At 45.1% G+C, this 12865-nt stretch overlaps 1 protein-coding gene across 5 annotated transcripts in view; it reads left to right on the top strand.

Moving 5' to 3' along the window:
• Positions 1-12865, top strand: part of SCAF8 (SR-related CTD associated factor 8) — a 198682-nt gene that overhangs the window by 159144 nt on the left and 26673 nt on the right. For all 5 annotated transcript variants that reach the window (XR_003003604.1, XR_003003601.1, XR_003003600.1 and 2 more), the window contains one exon: positions 12167-12252. The gene's annotated coding sequence lies outside the window, so the exon portion shown is untranslated. The remainder of the gene's footprint in view (positions 1-12166; positions 12253-12865) is intronic.

Genomic DNA, 12865 nt, shown 5'->3' on the forward strand with positions numbered 1-12865 from the left:
CTTCCTGTTTTAAGGGATGAGTTTTTGGGAATTCCCTGATGGCCCAGTGGTTAGGACTCCGTGCTGCCACTGCAGGGGACCTGTGTTCAATCCCTGGTAGGGGAACTAAGATCCTGCAAGCCTCATGGTGTGGCCAAAGGAAAAGAAAGAAGGATGAATTCTCCACGTTTATTCTACAGTTTTCTAATCTTAACATTCTGTAGGTTTGCATCTGGTACTGAGTACCCAGGATTTGCTCTCTGGCTGGGGACTTGACTGACTCATGACTTGAGAACGTTTCTTTCCCTGCTCCCTTTCCTGGGGGCGTTGGCTACCTCTGGCCTCACTCCATCCTCAGAGCTGCTTAGCAAGACTTCTGTCTTCAGCAAGCAACTAGCACCCACTGGGTTCCAAAGCTCCTTTTTTAAAAAATAAATTTATTTTATTTATTTATTTTTGGCTGCATTGGGTCTTCGTTGCTGTGTGCGGTCTTTCTCTAGCTGCAGCGAGCAGGGGCTACTCTTCGTTGTGGTGTGCAGGCTTCTCATTGTGGTGGCTTCTCTTGTTGCGGAGCACGGGCTCTAGGCGTGCGGGCGTCAGTAGTCGTGGCACGTGGGCTTCCGTAGTTGTGGCTCACGGGCTCCAGAGCACAGGCTCAGTAGTTGTGGCGCACAGGCTTAGTTGCTCCACGGCATGTGGGATCTTCCCGGACCAGGACTCAAGCCCGTGTCCCCTTCATTGGCAGGCGGATTCTCAACCACTGCGCCACCAGGGAAGCCCCAAATGCAACTTCTTCTGTTGCTTTTTGTTTTGTTTTGTTCTTAGCTTCAGATGAAGGTCCCTTTTCAAAGAATGTTAACACTTGATTTGTTGTAAGACATTGTGGAAAGTAGTATTATCCTACACTGCTCTTATACTCTAGTGTTTGAGGGTTGGTGGCCTGATCCTTCTTTTGAGGCTGTGTCTCATTGATGTAATTCGAAAGCAATTTTAAACCCACAGATTAAGAACATGTGTTTCTTCATGTCACATGTTAAGAGAGACTTTAATTCATTCTGAAATCTATACTGAAGAATATCTTAAAGCAAAATTGCAACTTTGCAGCTATACTAACTACAAATTAGATCAAGTAGGAGTACCGTGACCTGGAGAATCAGACCAGAGGCCCATCCAGCTAGAATTCTCCCTCCACAAAGGCCTCCAGTTTTTTTATGGTTGTGCAGGAGGGTGGGTAGAATGGGGCATGTGATAAGGTGGAAAGATAGGTTTTCCTTCTCTGGTCTCAGTCTCAGAATGTCTGGAATGTTCTTCAAAGGTGGATCTGTCAGCATGACCTTTGCTAACTCCTTCTTGAATCCCTTTATATTTTATCTGCTCCCTCACGGGACACAAGTTTCATATTTTTATTATCTACAGTAGCACAGTACTTCCTCTTTTTGTCCTAAAATTACCTCTTTCAAGCTTTAAGGAGGGCCCTCTGCCTTTAGGATCTGGGGGCGATGATTCCATCTGCGTTTTCTCCCTTCAGTTCCACCCTGTCCCAGAGGCTTTGATGGTATCTGCTCAGCCTTTGTTGTCAAGACCGAGAAAGCTAATTTGGGTTCAGAAAGTGGAAAATATTCAAAGGAGCCAAATAATTTTTGAGTCAGCGTTCAGTGGTCTTCATTGTTGCAGTGCAGGGGCACACTGTGGCAACCGTTGACAAAGGGTTAAGCATCACAGACAGCCTTAATAGAAGTAACAAAACAGGACCGATCCAAAACATATAACGTATACTCCAAAATAAGCCAGGCTCGCCCCTCTTAATGGGATAACTGCAGACATGCCAAATTCTACAGCTAGTCAGTTGTATACATATGGTAAAACTTTTCATACCATTCAACGTTTGCCTCAATATGATTTTAATTACGTACAGATTGGGTAGCTGGAAGAAAGCACTGGAACTGAATAAAGTTAAACACAAGCCCTTTTATAAATGGCCCCAGTTTAGGTTAGAACGTATGCAAATGACTGCCGAGGACAGGGAGAGGAATGTGTGGTTTGGGGGAAACTCTGGGGGTGGGAGGTGACTCATCCTCAACCTGGGGACCCTGTTGATCTGGATGGAGAGAGTTTCCGGAAATGGTGATTATACGTCTTTTGAAGTTGGGACTTACGCTGATGCTTGCGCCTTTTTACTCAAATTCTTCCGGCCCCAGGACAGGGTTGTCTCTGCAAGATGAAATTGCTCTCTGGGCAAACGCCACCTTCAGTTTGGAAGACTGTGGGGTTGCATACGGCAGATCGGTAGTTTTGAAACTTTTTTTCCCTAATGGTGCTTTCTTGGGCTGTGTTCCTCGTTTCTCTGAAGTTAATTTGACATAATGAATTCAAAGGTGGTGTTGTTTACTTCATTCAAGAAAAGAAATGGAGGCAAATTGTGCTTTATCTGGCCCTTGGCCGTGCCGAGGAGAAAACCACGGCTCTGGAATGTGCTTTTCTCAAACTTTAACAACATAGCTTTGGTTTTCCTCATAACTTACCAGAATGGCTTTGACTTACTGAATATCTTTTGGGTAAGCCACTCTGAATTCCAGCTTCTCTTTTGTGAAATGAAGATACACCCCACAAAGCCAATTTACCGAGGCTTCAGGACCCGAAAGCTGGCCCATCACAGACCCTGCACACAGGGCTGCTGTGACCTCCAGAGGGGAAAGATGGAGTTAGTATAATAAGGAGTAGAAATAACACCCGGATTTTTGGAGCCTCTTAGGATCACGTCAAACCATTTCAAGGAGGGTGCAAGCCTGTATTCTGTGCCTTTGCTGGTGAGATGGGAGGACCAGGAATTGAACCTGTTGCAGGAAGGGCCCGAGAGTGGGCTCCTGTCTAACACTCAGAAATGAATTGTCCAAGAAGACACAAGTACTGACCAAGCAAAGGACTTTATTGGGAAGGGGCGCCCGTGTGGAGGGCAGCAGGGTAGGGAACCCAGGAGAACCGCTCTGCCACGTGGCTCGCAGTCGCAGGTTGTACGGTAATGGTGTTAGTTTCCAGGTTGTCTCTGGCCAGTCATCTTGCTTGGCCCATATTTGGTCTGAATCAGGGTACTTCCTGGTGGCACATGCAATTCTCAGCCAAGATGGAGTCCAGCATGAAGGATCCTGGGCTGTTGGCAGGACAGTATTATGGGCTGGCGTCTCCTCCCTCATTTGGACCCCTCCCGATTTCTCCTGGCTGGTATTCAGCTACAGCACCATGTTCCTTATCGGGATCTCCTGTTGTGAGACAGCTCATGCAAGTGGTTATCGTGGTGCCTGGCCAAGGAGGGTGGTTTCAGTCAGCGGTTCCCTAACGAACCTACTAAAGGAGCAGGTTGAGGTCTGGATCAGGCATGGCAGGTTCTTCTCCCCTAGTATCCATGGAGAAGGAGGCAGAGTGAAGGGTCACGGGGAGGATGAGCTGCAGGACCCCAGTTGCTGGGGAGGAAACCACTGCCTTTGGCCGGGTGAGCAGCCGCGACTCCCACCTGCCCCCCGGCCCCCTGGCTGATCTGGATGGCGGCCGTGGCAGTGGGGAATGTCTGTGTCGTGTTCAGCCCCCTGTCTTTGTGTTTATGGATATTTGTATACAGATGCTAACCTGCAGACATACACACTCTAGTCTAGTTTTCCATTGTTTGAGCTTCAGTTCAGTAACTTTTCTTGGAAAAGTCACCAGTTTTAGCCTAGAGGGAGTTGTGGGCTAATTAATTGATCAATTAATTAAAGTTCCTCCGTAAGAACTATCTATGGAGTGAAATGTCTCACTCTGGGGGAAAAGGCAGGGCTATCAGTGAACTAAATGTGGCCTCCAGACTGTGAATTTCTTGAGGGCAACTTTCACATCTTACCCTCTTTTGTGGGATAAATGAAGACCAAATGAAAGACTCTAAAATTAATTAATTTCACTTGGCGGAAATGGATTTTTGAATGGACTCTTTAATAATGTGTTCAGATATATAAAAATGACATCTACCAGTCATATGAGTTAGTTTTTCCACGTTTAGGAAGGAACGAAAGGAGGGAGAGAGGGAGGGACGGAGGGAGGGAAGAAGGAAGGTCATTTGTACTTAATTTCAAATATGGATTCCTCATTTCTTCTTGCATATTTACTTCAGTAGCCTTAATATATTGGTTCCAGGCAAACTTTACCACTTCTAGAAGCCACTTCCATGGAGCCCAGATTCTTGGTTACCAAAATCAAAAGAGGCAAAAGATACTGGCGTTGGCTGCTGTACACAGCAAAGATCCACTGCAGCCCAAAGAATCAACCTTGTTCAGAGTGATGCAGTCCTTTCCCCATTGCTACCCCCACTCCGTCCCCTGTTGAGACTGCAGCCCTTTGTGGCCTAGGATGAGCTCAGACACAAAGAAACCATCTTCCCCCACACTATGAAGCAGACAGGAGTGAGGCAGGGGCTTGGACAGCACACAAGGGGTGACTGATTTAAGTGGGGTTTGCCTCAGGCCCTTCACTGTGAGGGCCAGTTTTCCCTGGCTGACTTTTGCCGCTCTGCATTTAGTTCCTAATCCACTTGTGTGCCAAGTGGTAGGTGAGGAGCTAGAGAAGCCACAAGTCCTTAAAACATAGGGGCTGCCCTCAAAGTAGTAGAAAGCACAGACATTTAAACAACGATTGTAGCACAATGTAAGAATTTGCTAGAGTAGAGGTAGAAACCAAGAAGAGGCAGCCCTAAAAAAGAAGCTAATAGTTATGCCTGGGAGTATCAGGGAAGGCCTTACAGAGGTGGGGATATTGGGCAAAGTCTTGAAGGATGAATAGCGATTCACTGGGCAGAGGCTCAGGGAGGGCATTCCAAACACTGGAGATGAAGTAAAGATATGCAGGTATGAAAGAACCTGGCATATTTCTAAATAGCCAAAAATTCAACATGGTTGGAAAACAGGAGAAATGGATGAGTGGGAATTCACTGAATATGAGACTGGTGTACCGGATCGGGGCCAAATTACAGTTATGATGGTTGATTATAATTATTTCTTTATACGTCTGTATCTCCTGCCCAGGTGTATGCACCCCGAGGTCAGGGAATGGGTTTTACTGACTTTCTTCAGTCTTCCTGAATCCCACTGTGTTTCTAAGAGGGCCCAGTGAATTTTCATTGAATGGATGCCTGAATGGATGTTGGGTGGTGTTGGAAGTTATTTTAGCCCAGGCTGATGAGCTGATTGCCCTCCATCACGGCAATTTGTTTGGACTTTACCTCTTGGGGAATATAGAACCATTAAACAAGAATGATCTAAAGCTGTCTGTGTTTGAGGAGGTACCTCTGGCTATAACGTGACAGATTCATTGAGAGAGACTGGAAGTTGGAAGGCCAGTTAGAAGACTACTGTAATGATCTGGAAGAAACGTTAAAAGGCCTGAGAGTGTGGAGACTGAGAAACATTTATAAGGCAGCGTTAACATCTAGCCCAACTTTTGGTGACCAATGGAATGGGAGGGGGAAATCAAAGATCACTTTTGACTCAAGTGAAACTAAGTCTGACTTTCAAGTAGATTTATATTCAGAGATGAAAAGGAAAGGAGTTCCTAACACTTGGGCACTAAGCATAATTAACTTATTGATGTTGGTTTAGAACAATGAAACTAAGAGTTGAGTAACCAATAAGATTTATGTGGACATAGGATAGAAGCAACTGATTTATATAGAATATGTAATATACATATTCATTTTGTAATAGAAATAATATGCAAATACACAAGGAAAGAGTGTGTTCTGACCTCACAAGTATAATCAGGGCTGCCACACGTGGCCTCACAGGTTGTGCACTGCACAGATCTAAGAAGCAGCACTTGTAATAGCGACAGGTCACCCTGTAAAGCTACTGTATGTCCCTCTTGGCCTTCAGCTCAATGCATTCACAGACTGTTGCTTTTAGCCACAAAGGAAGGCGTTTAGGATGGGAACTTGATAGACTTGCAAGGTTAAATCATCTGACGGGAGCCCTCCTATAGCCAGGTCATTAGTGTTAGATGTATGTTGGGTAGGGGGTGTCTTTTCATGTTAAAAATGCGAGAAGTTTTTCTCCCTTTAAAGGACTTAGATTATGCTCTCATCCTGCTTTCTGACAGCAATGGGAGAATCCAGCGTTTTGTTAGTGGTGATGTTTTAAGGCCTCCTAATGTGTAATGTGTCCCTTGCCGTGGTGCTGGGCGTTTCTGCATCTTGTTCAGAGTGAGTAATGCAGAAAGCCACGTAGATTCAGCCTTTAGAAGGAACGGACTCACGGAAGGAGATGAAGAGAATATAGTTCCATATATTCTTTCACGACAATCACATGTTGCTTTAAAATTGGTGCGGATTTTGCTCACATGCTTCAGGGGAAATAGCTTCCAAAGGCAACAGACCACAGTGTAGCTTAGGCTTGCTCTCCGCTGTGGCATGGCCTGCCATGGCTGGGGTAAACCGTCACAGAGCTTCTCAGCAGACAGAGACTCAGTTTGGAGGATGCAGGAGGCTCTGCAGAACGTGTCAGAGAAGAGCATCTTCTTACATGTCAGACTGCCAAGGGCTCACGGAAGGGAAAGCAGCCCAGACGACTGCATTGTAGACAATCTCCAGATACTCCGGCACTGGGGACCCAGTTGCCGAACTGTGGCCTGGCCTGGGGCCTCGGCACAGCGCAGGTAGTGTACAAGGATCTGTGCTTCCTCACGCTTATTCATCTCGTGGAAACATGTCAGGCTGGCTCCTCCAGGGCCCTGCATTTATTTTAAAGAATGTTAGAAAGGAAATAGATCGCTTACCATCTTCCTCCCTCTTTGGGCGTGTTTATTGTGATTGGAAATCATTCTCGGCCACGTGTTTGTAGCTCTCACCCCACTCTTTGTGCTCCTAGGTTAAACAGCCCTCTGTGCAAATAAACAGAAAAGGGAGAACTGTTTTATTCAGCTACAGAAAAAGGAGCGAAGTGCGAGCCTGGAGAGCTGGGAGGGTTCAACATGGCTTGTGTCCTCTGCTTGTGCTTTTCCCCCCGCCCGCAGAGCCAGGACAAGAAGCACAGAACAGGCCTTCGCCAGCGCTGGCTGGGAGCCCGGACCCAGGTGTTCGGCAGTGAACGGGACTGCCAGCCCTGGATTGGTGTTTGCTAGAATTTACCTGGGGATTATCTTGACTATTCCTGGTGGGGGAGGAGATCGGGCGCTGCTCTGAACTTGATTAAAACCTGAAAGCAAGAAATAAAGCTGAAGATACTTTTGGATGCCATCTATTTAAAAATTTCGTTCCAAAGCTAATAAAGCCTCCAGGCGTTGGTACCGTCGATTAGACTTACTTGCCATCGAAATCATTTTGAACACATTCTTAGAAGGAGCCCGATACTACCTAAGACCACTCAGTGACTGACACAGGTACTCTGCACCAGAGCCCCTCAAAACGCGGCATTTGTATAACAAATGAAGGGAAGTAGGCTTAAATTGTCCTTCTTTTCGTCCTACCAGGCCTGGAAATAACAGTTGTTTATTATATTGTTAGTTCCTTATTTCAAGCAAATGATTTCGTTATGTAAATCCCCCTTTAGTTTAAAAGAAAAAAAAGGGAATTCTCTGGTGCTCCAGTGATTAGGACTTCATGCTTTCATTCCAGGGGCCTGGGGTCAATCCCTGGGCGGGGAACTAAGATCCCATAAGCCGTGCCCCCTCCCCCAAAAAAAGGACTTTCTCCCCATGGATGGGGCTGGTACCATCAGAGTCCTCTTCCCGCCCCCACCCCCCGAAAAACCCTCCACAGATACAGAAAACCACACAAATCGAGTGTATGGCTTAATGAATCACCAAAGCCAGGAAATAGAACTGAACTGCTGCATCCCCCCAGCCCCTTCTGTGGTGGCCACTTTCCTGTGTTTAACTTTTAATAGTTTTATCACTCAGTTGTGCTTCATCTCTAGCTTCAAAAGTTTAATTTGCCTGTTTAAAAATATTTAATATACCTTTTAATACTCTTAAAAACTGTAGATACTTCCTCTAACTCCTTATAATTTACCTACTGGATGACCTTTAAGTAGGACTTAAAGTATTTAAGTTAAATTCTACCAGCCACACGCTCGCTCACAAGTTACCTTGTGTTAGCTATAATTCTGAGACTTTTTTTTTTTTGCAAACATAGTGATAACACCTAATTTTAATTGAAACATGGTATAACCTAAAGATAGGAAATAATTTAAAAGGCTAAGAAGCCAAAAAACTTCTTTTGAATCTAGACGAGCAATGGAAAGGTTGAAGCTGTCTGGCTAATGTTCAAGGAGAGCTTTTCATTCTCTGATACCATTTTGTGATGTGTGTGCTTATATATAATCATTACATTACATATGATCATCTCTCTTCTGGACAAAGAACGGAAATCAGCTATGGCTCTGTAAGAAAAAGCAAACCTGAAACCAAAATCACGAGCAAGCTGAGAAGTTAAAGTGCAAGGGCTCTGGTGTGACAGGGGTCTGCCTTTCTGTTCTGGTTCTGCCCCCACGTGATGCTGGGCAAGGCATCAGCTTCTCCGTCTGTACGGTGAATATCATATTTATTAATCAAAGTCCATCCAGGGCCTTCCCTGGTGGTCCAGTGGTAAAGAATCTGCCTTCCAGTGCAGGGGACGTGGGTTCGATCCCTGGTCGGGGAACTAAGATCCCACATGCCGTGGGGCAACTAAGCCTGCGTGCCACAACTACTGTTGTGGCAGTATGCGCGCCTTATGCGCGCCTCAGCTAGAGAGACCGCATGCCACAAATTACAGAGCCCACGCGCCCTGGAGCCCGCACACCACAACTAGAGAGAGAAAAAAAAAAAACCAAAAATGCATGCCACAACTAGAGAGAAGCCCACACGCCGCAACTAAGACCAGACGCAGCCAAAAAAATAAAGAAAAATAAATAAATAAAACTTTAAAAGTCCATCCATACTTCTGTTATGAAGAATGATTACTTATTAAACTCTCTGCCTTATTATTATTATTATTTATTTTTTTTTTTTTTGACTGTTGTGGCCTCTCCCGTTGCAGAGCACAGGCTCCGGACACGCAGGCTTAGCGGCCATGGCTCATGGGCCCAGCCGCTCCGCGGCATGTGGGATCTCCCCGGACCGGGGCACGAACCCGTCTCCCCTGCATCGGCAGGCAGACTCTCAACCACTGCGCCACCAGGGAAGCCCTCTGCCTTATTATTAATCTTGATTCTTGAAAATGTTAAACCTGAGTCCTTGGTGTAAAAATAAAAAGGTGTGAAAAACAGCATACTCAGGATCCATCAAATATAATTTCATTTACTTGTGGGTACTAATACTTTATATTTTTTACCTGATAATAGCTTATTAGCATTGATAATAATAATGATAATAATAATTAAAATGGCGAATACTTGCAGAATAACATTTAGTTCATGAAATGCTTTCATATGAACTATCTCTGTTTTAATAGAATAAAAAAATCCTACCCTAATTATTTCTCCTGCTTTCAACATGTGCTAGTATTCTCTCCTCAGCCGGTAGTGAAGAGGAACTTATTAAAGACGCAGGTGATGGGTGAAGAAACATAAAACATAAACATCTATTCATTACTCTTCTATACATTTCTGGGGCTGTTTATTTTGTATAGTACCCAGTGCTTCTCATCATCACATAAGTCTGTACCACAAAAAAATATGGGTTAAATAACGGATAAGATAATTAATCTTGACATTATCTCATGTCATTGCTTGTTAAAAAATAAATATGCAATAACCAAGTCACCAAAATGACACAGTGAATTTAGCTGCCGCCCTGAGCTAGGTCTTACTGCATAGTCTCTTAAACCCATATCAGAGAGGCTTACAGCATGAGTAACTCAGGTTACTCTACAGGAAGATCTTTTTTCTCTCACCTTGAGTCCATACTCAGACACCTGAGAAAGTATCTCCGCGTGGCCATCCAGTGGACTGCCGCAAATCCTCAACCTGTAAGCATGGTATCTAGAATATGTCCGAAGGAAGTTGTGTTAAAAGAAAAGAAAACTGAGTTAACTGTTTTATCCTGCTAAGGAAGGTCGCAGTAACCTGTCATCCCAAAGGAGGTGCTGTTCATGAGATTGAGATCATTTAAAGGAGCCCACATCTGGCTCCCTGGCTTCCACCTTCCGCACTCTGGAGGCTCTCCTACACTCTCTTCACAGTGGGATGCTGGGAATTGAGAGACCTTCCAGCAGCTTCCACAGTTCTAGCAATTCGGGCTAGATTGGGGTTCCATCTCCTTGAGGTTTAATCCCCTCTTCTTGAGTCTGACTCCATTGGTGTCATTGTGCCTTTTGTGGCTTCATGGCTGCCACCTTTCCCAGGCTGGGGGAGAAGGGCCCCTACTCTGTTTTCCTCTCTAGTCCTGGAAACTTCACCCCAGCCCCTTCTCAAGCTCTTCCTAGCTTTGAGCATCAGATGTGGGCATCCCATCCTTAAGAGGTTTGTCTTTGGTGAGGAACCAAAATTGTCCCCAGCTTCCTCTGGAGCTAAGTGCAAATTCATCTGCGGGCGGACGCTCCCTCCTGTGCGCGCTCACCATTACGCATGACCTCCTAACACAGCGCTTGTCACTTTGCTCTATAACTTGACGGCTTTCACAATTTTTTCCACCATCACCTACGAAAGGAAATATATTTTCCATTGCAAATCAAGGCACACAGACGTATATATATGATTGATGCAGAGGTATAGACATATACCCATGTGAGTTGCCTCACCTTTACGCCATGCTCTCTGATATTTGCCATTCTGTGCTATTCTGTTCTACTTTGTTCATTTGTTTATTCTGAGTGCTACTCAAGACCCGCTAAACTGGCTTCGTGATCTTCTCTCTAATTGGGCTACAAGCCGCTGTTGGAACAACATGGTTCTGATTAACTCGCTTGACTCCCCGCTGCCCCATCCCTGCTAGACTGTGACCTCACTGTGGGCAGGAGGCGGGGCTTATCCATTTCTCCTTTGTAGACTGACCACCCACCTTGGTGCCTGGCAGGTAGCAGATGCTCAGGTAAATACTAGTTGAACCAAGGAACCCAGCCTCGTTTGTAAAATGTGTGAAATGGAGAGGTACCCAGGCATACCTGTGGGACAGTTGTGAGAACAGAAGGAGATCATGTATTTAAAGCAGAGAACACAGGGCCTAGTGCCAACAGATGTTCAATTAACACATGTCTCTTTCTGGTTTTCTCCAACTGGCTCACCCTTTAATTGATGATCTGAACTGCGCTACACTTTCTTTAACTAATGAGAGGTTTGAAGTCCATCAGCCTGAGGCCTCCAGACACTCGGCACTCTGAGATTTTCCAAGTGCCATGGAGCCAGGGACAGATAGCCCTTCAGGGAGAGCAATTTCTTCTAGGGTTTAGCCCAGGCCAGCCTCTGGCTGTAAATAGGGGAAGGTCATGGGGCGAGTTGGTTTTGTCATACCCTAGTAGGACTCATTTCTCCATGAAAAGTGGAGACGAGCTCATTATTAGAATTTCTTTGCAAAAATGAAAATGACTTGCACATTTTAAAAGACCACAAAATAAGTTTAAAATCAGCGTGAAATTTAAAGTGTTTTGTGACTCAGAAGTCTTCATCATAAGAGGTATTGTTTCAGAGCGCCAACACCTAAATGAAGTCTGATGTAGCAGAAAGAGCAGTGGTCGAAGAACTTGCGGTTCGATCAGTAACCGGTCACTAGACTGTGGGTAGGACAGCTTCTCTGGATCTTATTTCTGCATCTTTGAAGGAGAATCCTACCCATTCCCAAGACTCTGTGATCACAAATATGAACTTTAAACCCCTTCATTTTACATTTGGTAGATCGTATTAACCGGCAAGGAGATAATATTTCACTGAAAACGTTATCTCAGCTGCCGAGTCTGAATCAAATACAGGACCTGCAACCGTTTCTCTTTATAACCATTTCTTGATACTGTCGCGCAGCAGTACTGAATGACGCTTTAGCTGACCTGATCACCAAAATGAAGAGTCAGGTTACCTGTCATCTGCGTAAATGAAACTTCAAAAAAAAAAAAATCAGGCTTTTGCATGCATCGTCACAGTAGTAATTCGTTCTGAACTGTACTTCATCTTGTCCATGAAATGTCAGCGCTTCATTTAATGCAGTGTGAATCGATCCTTCACGTATGAGTAATTTAACGAGCCCACTTGCTGTTTTCTTCCAGGACAGAATGACTCGGAAGATAATGGAGCTTCGAAGCCTAGCAGAATACGAAGTCCTTCCTCTGCATGGATCTCGTTTAAATTTAAGGTCAGTAGTGAATTCCATTTGCTACCAGCTGGTACCTGCCCTCTTCCCAGGCCACTAACGAGCAGGCTGTCCTGAAGTTAGCAGAGCGGTTAGAAATGCCTAGCCTGCATTGGTATGAAAGTCAAGATGTTTTCAGATGTCTAGGAGAAGTAAAATGCTTGGTGTGGAGAGGTTAGCAGCGCAGTTCTGTGGCCCCAGCTCCCTCATACAGAAGCTTCTCATTCACTCCTTCTCGGCACTGCCCCCCCCCGCCCCACAAAGATTCTGATGGAAAAGAAAATCGGATAATAAGTGGTTCAGCTTGAAAGGTTAAGCTCCCCGCCAAAAATGTCAAGCAGGACTCCCTTCCCTTTGTTGTTTTCAAAATGAACATAGAGTCAGCTTCCACGGGGTCCAGAGGGTGGTGTCACATGGCTTCTTGTATAGAGACAAAGAAGTTGGTGTCAAAAATGGTCTTCTGAAAAAAAAAAAAAAAAATGGTCTTCTGGGCTTCCCTGGTGGCAGAGGCCACAACAGTGAGAGGCCCGCGTACTGCAAAAAAAAAAAAAAAAGGTCTTCTGCTGACTCATTTGCTGTCTGTTGCTCCTGTTTTGCTGACTATGTTAACCTTCTG

This window comes from Neophocaena asiaeorientalis, unplaced genomic scaffold (genome assembly GCF_003031525.2).
Source record: "Neophocaena asiaeorientalis asiaeorientalis breed wild unplaced genomic scaffold, Neophocaena_asiaeorientalis_V1.1 scaffold123, whole genome shotgun sequence".
NCBI lineage: Eukaryota > Metazoa > Chordata > Mammalia > Artiodactyla > Phocoenidae > Neophocaena > Neophocaena asiaeorientalis.